The sequence below is a fragment of the Doryrhamphus excisus genome, linkage group LG5, assembly GCF_037039965.1.
Source record: "Doryrhamphus excisus strain RoL-2023G ecotype Guam linkage group LG5, RoL_Dexc_Guam_v1.1, whole genome shotgun sequence".
Lineage (NCBI taxonomy): Eukaryota > Metazoa > Chordata > Actinopteri > Syngnathiformes > Syngnathidae > Doryrhamphus > Doryrhamphus excisus.
In genome coordinates, this window is record NC_136361.1 from 24,510,369 (window position 1) to 24,521,996 (window position 11,628).

The window sequence follows — 11,628 nt, forward strand, 5'->3', positions numbered from 1 at the left end:
TTGAGACAATAACCAGTTTCAAATGAACCGATCTGTTGTACACAATATCTGATGGCTGACAGGTAACTGCAAAGGTATGCCCACAAAGCTTTCAGGTTATTCTTGACTATGCGACCTTGACAACAAATGCCAAGTGTTGTTTGCTGAGGATGTTGACTTTCACAGGACAGACATTCACTTTGTTTCCTGCTGCCTTGAGGCAAAACTGACAGAAGAAAAATCATCTGCACACCTGAAGTGAGCTGCCCGCTCTTGCATTTAGAGCAGTCATCCAACACGGTTGCAAAAAGTTCAAAAAGTAAGGATGTGAACTAGGAAAACGTGTCTTGACAAATACGGAATCAGTCACCAACGTACGAACATGGGAACTAAAGTGTAAAAATAGGATTCCCGTCGATTGTCAGTATTGGGACAAAACTCTTCTAGGAAGCCTTCCTCAAACTTACGTTGCCATTTTTCAGTTGTTTTTTGGTCCCGGGGCCTCCTTGTTGTAGCCATTACTTGTTATGGGTTTGTTTCACTTTAGGACTTTTTCGAAAGGAAATGAAGGTTCTACTGTATTTACATTTGTTACTGAAGAGCTGACACGGACAATGTCTGAATTTTTGTCTCCGCCATACATTGCTGAGCCAGTCTTATGTAAACCAGAATGAACGAGTGGGCAGAAAATGTGATATTTTCTTCTTGTATGAGCAGAAAGACGTCACCTGACCAGAGCCAGCAGGGTTGGATTCAAAGACTGAGGAGGTGATCAACAGCAAGGAGACTGGCGCCATGCACATAATGCATTCCTGAGCGCCTTCAAAACAAAGTGCTTGACCCCAAACCTTTGCCCTTAGCTGGACCCAAGGTCGGCTGTAACCTGATACTTTGTTGTGATATTTGAAGAAACGTTTGCATCAACCGAACTATCATCTGCTTATCTGTTTCTAAGTTTCTAATGTGTGGATGAGATGAGAAGAAAAGAGTTATGTTGTGGGACGTTGTGTCACAGCCCCTGAAAGCAACACCCCCACCATCATAAAGAAAAGACCACTTAATAAGCTTTGGGCTCCTTCTGTGGTTCCTCTCCCCCTCTTTGTTCCAGCCAAGGCTTCTCACTCTGGCGCACTTCTTGCTGTTTCTCTGTCCATGGATCTGTTACTCTTGTCCTGCCTTCTGCCTCCCGTCTTTATCCGTTAAAGTCTGTCTCACCCTAAATCCATCCAGCTCTTTTATGATATAAGTCCATGAAAAAAGGTGGAAGAAATCTAATGTGCTTACTAAGAATCTTTAGTTGCTTTATTCAATTGTGAAGATGGAACAGATGGAACAGCAGGACAACATGACTAACAACAAGGCCCTTGGAAAGGCAGTGGTTAGGAAGGCCCTCCGACCGCAGCTTTATCATCTGCCTGTTGACACAAGGGTTCCAAGGTAGATATTTTATCAGGAGCTGGTTACCAAAAACAAGCCCCCGTCGCAAAGACCCCAGGAAGCCAACATCACTCATTCACGATTATTCACATTATTTTTCACTACCGACTCCCCAGAGAGGCCGTGTTAATGTGACAGCTGAAATAAGTCTTGGGCATTCTATTATTGATGCGTCTGTAACATATGCTCCCGTTTGCCACCAGACACTCTGGCATGTTGCCTCTGTTTCCCAGCGTCCTCCTGTTCCCGGATTTTCCCGGATCGATGAAAAAAAACTCATACTTTTAATAAGTATTTTTATCATTTGAAGCACCGCAAGGGGAGCTTGTGGAGGGTGAGCTTCCCTTATTCTCATCCATTTTCCTGGGCAAATTCCCATACTTTTAAGTTGAGCAATTAGCCTTTTGAACCCCAAAGGCCACCGGAGTGAGGCGCATAGGGAACCCGGCGACTGGCCACGTATTGGAAGCTATGAGCTACAATAACGCTGGGAAACTAGCTAAATGCGGTACATGCGGTTCCTTGCTAGTACATCCTGGACAACTGAAGTGTGTCACTTCAACCTGATTGGCAAAGTACCCTTTCCTGCAGTTGTGTTGCAGTATGAGCATGTATGGAAACTGGACTAAGAGCGTATGAATACGCCCTTGCTGAGCTATCGGGTCCAATTTAAGTTTCAGTAAAAAAATAGTCTTAAGAACATAATGGATTTGTCATGTGTGTTTTTATGACCTCCAACGGGACCCCAGGAGGAGTTTAGATAATTGAATGAGAACCTCCTGCTGTGTGATCATGAGACGGTGGATGTGATCGAGGTTAGAGCCTCTGTTGTGGCCACTTTGGTCTTGGGTGGAATTCTTCATTATTGGTTTTCCAGCACTCCTCCACAACGTTTAAGCTTGTCAGCCTGGTCCCTTTATTCTTGTGGAAGTGTGTGATTCCAACATCCTTCAATGGTTTGAGGGACATATGAGCAAAAAGCAGAACTTCATTTGGCCTCCAACTAGCGCGACCATCTTGGTACTGGCAGGAACACATCACGCCTGGTCAAAATTTTAATTTGGCGACCCCGGGAACCACGGCGGTCGGGTCAAGTTGGGTTGTATCCCGTTGTGACATGCGTTGACGCCACACGGATCTCCAGCCTTCACGACGACACACGTTTGCTTCTTCGTTCAATTAAAAACACTCAAATCTGGATGAGGTACACCCTTTTGAGGTGTTTGTGTGTGCATTTGGGAAACTTCAAGACGTCCTTCTCCAGAGTCCTTCCTGCACATTGTGGTAATGGATGGGTGACCTTTGACCTTCTAATACATTCTATGCCTGCCTCTGGGCTCCCTGTGTTTTTTATTCCCACCGCCTTAATTTTTCCCCCTCTATTTCCTGTCTATCTGTCTCTCTCTCAATCTCGCTTCCCTAATGAGACGGTGACTATCCTCCCTGCGGGGAAGGAGGTCAAAGCCTCTGACACACACACACTAACACAGACTGCACACATGCATGCACACACAAACATGCACACATCATGCACTTAAAAGGACAAACCCCAATTGCCGGCCACCCCAGCAGCACACACACGGCGACGTTACCAGTCTTGGAGAAACACAGTGACCCAGAAATCCCATCTCTATTATGCAGAACATCAGTTAGCTGATGGTGGAGCTGATTATGCAGCTACCCTCTGCTGGCCCACAACTCCCTGGTGGATGTCTGCCTTAAAAACCCCAATCCCAAATGTCTTTTTAGCATATCAATGGAGAATGATATATTCCTAACCAGGAGGACGTACGCGCACACGGCTTTCACAACTTTCTCATCGTGTCATGTCCAAGTAGGAAGCAATACCAAACTCCTTCATATATTAGACAAACATTTCATACAAAAAGAAACTGTCACACTAAAGCTGCAGCGGATCTCTGCCATGATTTGTTGCTATGTGTATTAGCACGTATAAATATTATTTTATTATATTACCAGCACATTCAGATGTGTTCGTTCACAAAATGATAATGAGTAAAGGGTTGTTGCTGTTAGAAGAACAGCTTAAAAACCCTCTTGCAGATAAATTCTCTCTAACGTTGATGAAGTAAATTTAGAGGTGTAAGGATCCCAACTTTTGTAATTGGGCTCAAATGCTGCAAGTACTGCAAGTACTGCAAGTACTGCAATTACTCTAGTTTCCTGGGCGGTTAGTTACTTGTTCTTACTCGGATCATGACTTAGCTGGACTAGCTTGGACTGATCACCAGGACAAACGTGCACGCATTAGGCCACTGATAGATACAGTATAGATATGATATGTACTGTACATTGTTCTATGTTTTATGTATTATATTCTGTGTTGTTTTGGGTTGTGACGGGGGAAGCTTCATGGGGTGGCATTTTCGAAAGACAGCATGCTATTGCAATAGTTTGGAGTAACTTGAATTATGAACAGGGACAATATATTTTGTTGTTCATTTTTCTCGGTGGACCGGATAGACCGGTAGAGTGGTGCAGTGCCGCAGTGTGAAGCGCTGACCTCCACGAGGACTGCATGCTTAGCACATAAGCAAAATAATGTGCACGAGTGTGCATGCATGCAAATATGTTCCTCCGTATACGGTCCTGAGTGTCTGCTCGCTAACAAGCGGCTAAGAATGCTCTTGTGTTCATTGATAATGCCATGCATTGCATTTGGCTATGTATTAGCTTGGTAATTGAAAGGCCATCTGTGGTCTACTGGGGAGGTTTAGTAAAGGGTAAAGTATGAGACTCATTATTTTTAGGAGAGGAATGCTCCCACAGGCCAAAACAAATTACTTTGTGTCCAGTTTAACCTTCAAAAAACTCAATTACTGTAGGTATGATGTTAATACGTATGCTCATTATTCAGGCATGTTCTTGAGGAAGTAGAGCCAACCCCATACGCAGTGTGCTGTTCTAAATTCATCTTAACTTTGTCCATATTATTGCACTATTGACTAAAATCACTAAAATCACACTCTTGCCCATGCAGCTATATGTGCTGGTTTTTGAAGTAGAGTGGAGCCTTCGGTTGCTGAGATTGCTGCAGTGAAGAGGGGCGTCCAACAGAACACGCTAAGGTAAAACCCTCGTCCAATAGCTTTCCAGAAAAATCCAATCAATAACACACGCTGAGCGTGTGAGCTGGTGCGTCTGCTAGGTCCATAAACCTGAGAAGAGACATGAGCTGCATGTCTCAGCAGTTTCCTGTTGTAAGCTGAGCTCTGCTGCGTGTCCCTCTGGTTCTCCCGTCACTCGCTTGGCCTGCAACGCTTTTCCCTCCAACGTTTGTGAGCCAGCACATGTGTGTCTGCCTTCCCACCAACCAGCATTTCCTTCTGTCTCCTGTCACCCGCAGTCCCAGCTGCACCATTAGGACCTGTTAGGGTCAAGGGTCAATGCTACAAAGGTCAAAGTTCCTCCTTGCAAAGGTGAAAAGTCACGAGGGTTAGATGTGGTGTGAAGTGACACTGGACAAGCACACAGCTGCAAACCTGACGTGGGATCCATACAATTGGAAAGTGTGTTCCTGTGCAGCAACCGTAAGCTCAAGATGTGCTTTTATGCCGCCAGCCGTGATATGAGGCAGACGTCCTCGGAAGGTTATTGCTTTTACTTTATTTTACTTTTATTGTGCTACTGTTAACTTTCTTTTATAATGTTTTCATTCCAGCCTCACTTGTCTTGGTTGATTATCGGGAATGAATTGGAAGCTCTGCAGCCTTGCAGTGAGGCATGTGTCATTTGACCGACCCAACATCGGTAAAGTTGTCCAATTGACTCCCATGTTGAGTGGGACCTATTACGCTTTTCCCACTTTTCTGATCTATACATTTTGTTGGAAAGTTGTATTTCCATGTTAAACGATGAACCCTCAGGTCCGGCTTCTGAGCTCCACGGCACCAGCAGTGCTTTTGACAAAGTGTGTCCGACAATGAGTGCTCTTTCTTGGGCAGACAAGGAGCACCGTCACTTATGTTTCACTAATAAAAAGCAGGTCATGTGGTCTTTAGTTTACAAATGAATCTGTTAGAAAGCATACACTATTTAAAAACTGAATTTCTTGACACGCAATATGCCGGTGTAGAAGTTACTTTTAACGCTCCCATCAACAGGATTGCAGCCACCAAATGTTGGCAGTCCTTAGAATCAGAAGGTGATTGCTTAGCACCCAGAGGTGCACCCTTTTGCACATTATACGTATATCTTTATTGATTTTATGTTCAAATTGTTCATATGCTGCTCATTCCACACAATTTTGGGGAACCTGTGTTTGGAACTAGTGTTTTGGAGTGTTTGGAACTACATTCAAGCTATCAATTTTTTTTCAATTGATTTTTTTGGTGACTGGTGATTGGTGACTGGTATTTCTTATTCTCTAATACTGAAATTGGAATCAGTCCCAAAAACCCGTCATCAGCCCAAGTTTCCTTACTACAAGGGGTGACGAGGATATGCCACCCTAACCCCGACCTTGAAGCCAGTTTAGGATATTGACACAATATTACGTTGGCGTGTTTAGTCCAGATGCGAGAGACGTGCATCAAACCTCACAGGCTGCAGGTTTCGCCAGCCCAAATACTACCCAGACGTTTTAATCATACGTCAGCTCATATTAAGGCGTTCCAGCAGGACTGTACAGTATGCGTGATAAACATCAGTGTGAGAGCTGAGTGCCTGAGAGATGACTCAGTTAAAAATAACTCGTCAGTCTGTGTGGAAAGACTTGAAAGGAGGCAACGTTCAAGTTCACCCTGGAATTAACGGTAGGGGCTGTTTGGTGTACACACAAAGATATTTGCTGACTCCTGCACGCTCTCACAGAGTCCACTAACAGACACACACAATGCCCAAACACATGAAAGTGTTGGCCATCGGGAACCGGACTAACGTTCCAATTCCTGTTCCATGTTTGATGCTCGCTGACTGGAAGAAAAGACCAATGAAGAAGAAGCCATCGAGCACCAGCGAAGAAGAAGCGGCTAAAAAGTTAGCATTAAGTGAATAAAAACAGCCATGGGCTCAGTGCAACGTTTGCAAGACAATCATGCAAAGGAGGGTGCATGATCCAGCTGACTCATGGTCACACATCCGTGGTGTATGTACCATGTCGTTCATACGCCGCGTTGTGCTTCCTCTCCGCACTCAGAGTCAGGGAGGTCAAAGAGTAAACGACGTCTATCTCGCGGCAAAGGAACCCGGGGTTTCAGGATGTGAGCGAATGTGGATGTTGGCTGTAAATAAAAGACGGAGCGACGGCTACGGCTACGGCTACGGCTACGGCTACGGCTACGGCTACGGCTACGGCTACGGCTACGGCTACGGCTACGGCTACGGCTACGGCTACGGCTACGCTAGGTGGGTTGTTTACATATTTGCACAGTAAGTCTCTGTTAGCAACCGCCAAGTCACCTTCTCAACTTACACGTCCGGCCTTTAAAATAAGAGGGATTTGGGCTACTGTATATTCCGTTTACCCGAGTTGACAAAATTTGATTTTCCTTTGAAAAAAAATCTGCCACCAGCATTGAGGCAGCAAATAAAGTATACTCATTTCCATCATATTTCCCTTGGTATTTACTATACATGCCGCACGGAGGACGAGTGGTTAGCATGTAGGCCACGCAGTCAGGAGATGGGAAGACCTGGGTCGGATTCTCTCCGTGGGGAGTTTGCATGTTCTCCCCATGCGTGTGTGGTTTTTCTCCGAGTATTTGGCCACTCCAAATTGTCCATAGGTGTGAATGTGGGGGGAATGGTTTGTCTATATGTGCCCTGGGATTGGCTGGCCACCAGTCCAGGGTGGACCCCGCCTATCCCCAAAGTTCCCCCCTGAACCTTAATCGTGCGTCCCTCATTTCCTTGACTTGTTCATCCTGAGGTTGTTGCTATCTTGCCTGTGAGTAGTCTGATTGGATGAAATTCTAACATCAAGCAAGAAACTGACGATAAAAACTAATTAAAAACTAATTTGGCACAAAACAAAAAGCCCAGGAACATTTCGGAGTGGGCGGGGCCTTAGTCAACACGGTTCACGTCCGGCTCCAGGAAAGGAGTATAAGTGGAGTAATGTTGCCCTGAAGTGTGCGGGGGTACGGGCGGGGGTACGGGCGTGCATATGTATGAATGCGTCCATCCTTTCCAGTTGAACAGGATGTCAGAGGTCAAATGAGAGGGGTCAGAGGTTAAAGCCTGACTAAATAATTACAAGATACTGTTTCCAGTGTCAGACACGCAAACACAAAGCTCCATGACTATATAGGCCGTTATCTTTCAGGTGTCTGGACAGTGTCTTCCTCCCTGACCCCCCTCAGCAATACACTAACACACACTTGAACATGTTCTCTTTCCTCTGTCTGGGTGACTTCCACACACCCACCCGTCTCACACACACACACACACACACACAATGCCCTCGCCCCAGAGCTTGTCCCACTGACAGGCAATCAGTCAGGAAACAGAGGGGAGAAAAGCAAGGGAGGCCCGAGCAGGAGAGGCAAGGTGGCTATATTTAGCCTGTCAGTCACAAAGGGTCGAGGGTCACGCTGAAAGCCTACTGACATGTATGCACTCACACACGCACACACATGCTGCAGTGTTCATGAAAACAAGGTCAACGGTGGAGGGCAGGCAGCTGGCTAGAGGTTTACCCGGAGAAGGAGCGAGCCGACAGCTGCCGGCTTTTACTGCTGTCCGCCCTTTAAAACGGGACCAGACGAAAGTTTAAAGAGGACGCAAGTGAATGTTTACAACAGGGCAGAAGAGTGCAAACACAAATGGGCACCGTGCGATGCCACGGCCAAAAGTGACAAGTAATAGTAACATGTAATTACATCGATGGTGGCATGAGCGCCGGTCATGGGATAGGCTCCGTCCAAAATGGAAGGATGGAGGGTTTTCATGACACGATGGTACAGATGGAGACGGACTCCGCTCCTGTCTCGTTTTTAGTCGTGTCGGTCGGCAACATCATGAGTGGAGCCGTCCAAAGCAGAGGTGCTCGTTACAATCACGATCCACGTGTTCCCTGTCGTATGGCTTTAGTCAGCTGACACGAGCTCCCCTCCTGATTGGCTGCTGCTCCTCCGGCAAAGACCAAGTGATGACTAAACCATCGACTGGCAGCTTCAACTTTCATCTTCTTTATTGTGATTGCCGTGGAAGATGCTTGTATCTTTACACACGTTATCCGTCCTCTTCTAGCGGCTCGTTAAGTAAAGGAAGTCAATTGTTTGATTGCCTGATGTGCGTGATGAACTCCACTATAGAAATGTTTCCTACACTTTGGTTTTTGCATAATCACTTTCACCTGGAATGTGAACTGCGTGTATTAAGGATGCGACTTGTGACTGACATATTGTACTACTCACATTATGACCAGAAGTATTGTGTAATACTCTATAGTTATCTTTATTGCCATATTGAAACAAATATTGAATTATTGAATGATATCAACTATATGGAATATCTGCAATGTTTTCCCGTTAGATCATTCTAACTCATTCTAACTCATTCTAACTCATTCTAACTCGTAACTTGTATGCTAAAAAGGTGTGTGCCCCCCAGTTCAGAATGCTTCCACAGTATGATTATTCCGTAGGAAACATGAAGCCAAGCCACGCGGAACAACCTGGGTGGTCATGGTAGTGTGGCCAGGTGGGCTTGAGATTGTCGTCAACACGAGGGGGGGGGGGGGGGGTTGGGTCAGTGGCCATTTCACCCATGGACACACGCATACCAACTGATGGACACATTGATAACATGATTGATGCCCGACCAGCCAAATGTGGCAACATGGACATCAATCAGATGAACAGCAATGTAAGCTGGTTTCCTAGACGATGTGTGATGGACTCCCACCTCCATGCCCCCTCCTGGGGCAGATGTTGCTGCTCTCACTGTGGCATGTATCGGCACGATGCCTCGGCATGATGCAGGCCGCTGACACCCGACCAACCTCCAAGGCTACGTCTGCTTGAATAGGGATTTTTTTAAACGCCTATTTTTCTATGAGTTCGGTCTTCTCTTGTCATCCACACGCAAAGTTAGGTTTTGGAACTTTTGGAAAACTCCGACCAGGGCGAAGATTCAGGAAAACAGCATACGTGTGTGGACGGCGAAGACGGAGCGTTTGACTCTTTCCTGACAGATGACGTAACTATGTGCTGTCATTTCTACACTGGTAAGTATAATATAATATTTTACATATATATATGTTTATGTGTAATGTAATATAATACAGTATAATACAATACAATATAAAGTGTACAATAGCAAACACTACACCCTCACGCTCAAAGAATGAATTCTTGGCTATTTACATTATTTTCTCTCAACCCTGGTTGCAAAAAGATGAAGAACAAGGGAATGTTTGTGTGCTTAAAAATTCAACAAAGATAAGCTATATTAGCGTACACAGCTCATCATTTATATTTTTTATAAGGTGGTGTCGCCCGCACTGCAAAATCCATCCATCTTAACAAGTAATTTCAGTGCACGCTCAGTTTTTATGTGTGCGTGGGGCTGCTTTCAATAAGGCAGCTGCCCCCGACAGTTTCTAATAAAACACAGCGGTCTCCCACAGGACAAACAAGGAACATATTAGCCTTATGGATCTTTTTATTCCAACATGCAAATGCATATACTGAGCTCAGCCTTCATGACCAGCTATTGAACATCAAGATCACAACATTGTGATTATGAATCATGTGCTCTTTTTAAAATATATATCCAAACATCTTTTATGCAATAGACTGACTGCTTGAAGCAAAGTGAATGTCATTCTCATGTCATTCCAGCAATCTTAACTATTAATATAGAACGTGCCTAGGGGGGTTCTTCACGTTTTTGACTTTGGGGCCCAACTCTTCTCGTCTAAAGGAAAATATTCAAATATTAACATTGTCAAAGGAATAACCTGATAATATGAGTTGATGCCACCAACGGGAATCGCACCGGTGGGAAAATCACATCACAAAATCTGTCTAGATTAAAACCTGACAATATTTCTCCTTTCGAGAAGATTTGTCTGCAGCCTGCAAACTGTGGCATCGCTTCTGCGAATGATCAAACACGGACCACATGCTGTATTGCATGCTTTCCATAAACCTACCTGCGTTCTGTTTCCAGCGTTCCTTGTTCATAAATTGGGATTCCTTTTATCATCCGAGTTCAACAGCTTCCGCCATCTTAATGTCCAAGCAGAGGTGGTCATCTTACATTTGATCAAAGTTACTTAAGATTTGTCAGATTGAAGCGTTATCCTTGCATATGACATATCTCAAAACATGTCTACATCCTGGTTCAGCATTCAAAGCATCATGGGAACTGGAGTTCTTGTATCGTAATCAGAATCAACTGCAATCTGCAATCTATTTGACCATGTCTTTACATTACTACAAATCAATATATATGCGTAGTATGCACTAATACTTTTCACCTTTTGTTCACTAGACTTTATTGTAAGTTTTAGACCATTTATTGATATTTATTTATTTATTTATTTATTTTTACTGTCACTATGGCATAATTTCAGCAAACATAATGACAGCCTGTCTGTCTTTTATTATCACTATTATAACCACATAAATAGATGGACACCCCCACCATCCCCCCACTTTTTGGCAGAAGTCTGCTCTCAAATGAGATATTGTAGTTGTACTATATTGTCGTTGCAAAGCTGATAAAATGCTATTACACCGTACTCTTTAGATATGATATTTACATTAATTTATTGGACTATATGGCATTTCTTTTGCAATCATACGATAGTACGCCTCTCATGTAACAGCCGACCCATTATTAAGCAGGGTTTCACAAAGATAAGAATATGCAGTATTTGTAAGGTAATGTTTGACAAGCTTTACTTGCTTTGCCTGAAATAAAATGCTTCTACCCTTTTGACTCAAGTTGTGTTATCTGGCTATTGACGTCCATCTGAGCCAGACTATAATGGAGCATTATTACCATGCGGTGCGACAATCCAATCTGATGGAGGAGAAACTCCACCCAAGCTCAATGGGAGTGGAAAGATTGCACGCATACGGCGTCTCTGCTGCTAAATCAGATGGGGGGAAACGACACACAATGGCCTGCTGTATTATTAGCCCCCTTGGAGGAAGCTACATTCGTCGGATCAGACTCCCACAAAAAGTAAGTCTGGGAAAATATCAGCTTCCTGACAAGTTTTTGCCGTTTTGCCTC